The 2500-nt window shown below is 49.6% G+C and overlaps 1 pseudogene; it reads right to left on the bottom strand.

The window, feature by feature from the left end:
- Nucleotides 1-2500, bottom strand: part of LOC124772558 — a 7229-nt pseudogene that overhangs the window by 2446 nt on the left and 2283 nt on the right.

Raw genomic sequence — 2500 nt, 5'->3', positions numbered from 1 at the left:
GTCCTGCAGGAACTCTAGGAACCTCAAGACCTGCCACTGATCCAGCAATTCCATGTCTAGCATGGTACAGCATGGCTGCTTTCACCACTTCCAGGTCTAGAGGCATGCATCCTGTGAGAGTCTGTAGTGCTTCTGTCGACACCGTTCGACAGGCCCTCGTCATCTGCAACAAAAATGGCCTTTGTATCGTCATTAGTATTTTCCTGGTGTACCTGTGTTTTGTACGGTCTCCCCATGCTGCGGCACCATACTTGCAGACAGATAAACAAAGTGCCTGGTATATCAGTCGCAGGGTTCTCTTTTGCAGCCCCCACTCAGACCTACTTACTCTTGTGAGAGCGCCAGAAACGACAGATAGTTTCTTTTGGATGTTTTTTACATGGGGGGTGAATAGGAGCCTTTCATCAAGTGTGATGCCGAGGTATGTGTGTTCCTGGACAAACCTAATTCTTTCCCCATCAAGTTCAAGTCTGGGTGGTCTTTCTCTATCAAATTTACCTTTGATGGTTATGGCAACCGTTTTCTGCTTGGAGATCCCTAGTTTATTTTGTGTGGTCCATTCGCTTATGGCTTGTAGTGCTATCCTACCTCTCTCTTCCAGCTGCGACCTACTCTTCCCTTTTATGATGATGGCTAAGTCATCTGCGTAGGCCACTTTATCCCACTGGTCACCGTCTTTCTGTTGTACCACTTCGTCAAATACTAGGTTCCAGAAAAAGGGGCCACAGATAGAACCCTGTGGGCAGCCCTTTGTGATGGTTTTTGTAACTGACCCAGAGTTACTGTAGACAGTAGCCTTCCTGTTGTTAAAGTAGTTTTCTACTAGGTGGTACATGTTTTGGGGACATCGCATTGCTCTAAGCCGCCTCATTACACTTGGCCACCACAAATTATCGAAGGCGCCTGCTATGTCCACAAAAATGACAACAACATATTTTTCGTCACAGTTTGCACTGGAGACAACCTGTCTGATTGCCATTTCTGTGGATACACCCTTTCTGAAACCAAATTGGTTTGTTGCCTTCAGTCCTGAGTCTTCATACCTTTTATCCAGTCTGGTCACTATTAGCCTTTCTAATACTTTGCCGAGGATAGGGAGCAGGCAGATAGGTCGATATGATTTCACCTCATCCCTAGGCTTTGTGTTAGACTTAAGTAATATGCAGACGTTTCCGATTTTCCAGTTGTCTGGGAAAGTGGACTCTCTGAGGCAGCTGTTGTAGGTGTCAATGAGGAGTGCAGGATTGTGTTCCCATACCCGCTTTACCATCGCATCATCTATGCCATCTGGTCCTGTAGCTTTGTGTGGTTTGCATGCCTTCACTGCAGCCTCTATCTCTTGTACTGAGAAGTCTGGCTCATTTTCTTCGTTGTGGTACGCTATATTTTGCTCCTTCACAGCTGATTGCTGTGTTGTGTCCTGCTCTGTGTCGTCATCCGGTAGTAAGTTATTCAACAGTTCTTTCACTGTTTCCTGCCAGGTCATGGTAGGGCCCCGTCCAGCCACTTTTACATTGCTGAGGACAGTTTCGGTGCCATATTTAGGACGAAGGATTCTATTAGTCAGCTTCCAAGGGTCATTGCCATTGCAGTCTTTTACCCATTTTTTCCATGTATCTGTCTTTGCTCTCGTAATTTCCTTGTTATATTTATTTTTGGTGCTTCTGTAGGTTGCCTTTGCTACCAGTATTTCTGTCTCACGATTTGCACGCCGTGCATTCTGGAGCCGGTGTCGAGCTGCAATTGTGTCCTGCCGCATTTTTGTCAGTGTTTCATTCCACCAAGGTACAGCATTTTTCAGCAGTGTTTTTCTTCTCATTGCCTTCTTGCAGCTCTCAGCGGGAATCTCGTTAATCCATTCATGCGCGTCACTAATTAGATGACGAGGCATTTGGCTACCTTAAGAGAGTCATAGTTACTCCCGCCGTTTACCCGCGCTTGCTTGAATTTCTTCACGTTGACATTCAGAGCACTGGGCAGAAATCACATTGCGTCAACACCCGCTAGGGCCATCGCAATGCTTTGTTTTAATTAGACAGTCGGATTCCCCCAGTCCGTGCCAGTTCTGAGTTGATCGTTGAATGGCGGCCGAAGAGAATCCGCGCACCCGCGCGCCCCCGGAGGAGCACGCTAAGGCGGACGCGGCCTCGCAGCAAGGAAGATCCGTGGGAGGCCAAGGCACGGGACCGAGCTCGGATCCTGCACGCAGGTTGAAGCACCGGGGCGCGAACGCCGCGCAGGCGCGCGCATCCTGCACCGCCGGCCAGCACGAGGCCGACCAACGGCGAGAGCAGACCACGCCCGCGCTAAACGCCCGCACTTACCGGCACCCCTACGGCACTCACCTCGCCCAGGCCCGGCACGTTAGCGCTGACCCACTTCCCGACCAAGCCCGACACGCCCCGATCCTCAGAGCCAATCCTTATCCCGAAGTTACGGATCCAATTTGCCGACTTGCCTTACCTACATTATTCTATCGACTAGAGGCTCTTCACCTTGG

This window comes from Schistocerca piceifrons, unplaced genomic scaffold, assembly GCF_021461385.2.
Source record: "Schistocerca piceifrons isolate TAMUIC-IGC-003096 unplaced genomic scaffold, iqSchPice1.1 HiC_scaffold_943, whole genome shotgun sequence".
Taxonomy (NCBI): Eukaryota; Metazoa; Arthropoda; class Insecta; order Orthoptera; family Acrididae; genus Schistocerca; species Schistocerca piceifrons.
This window is presented reverse-complemented; position numbering and strand designations above follow the sequence as displayed.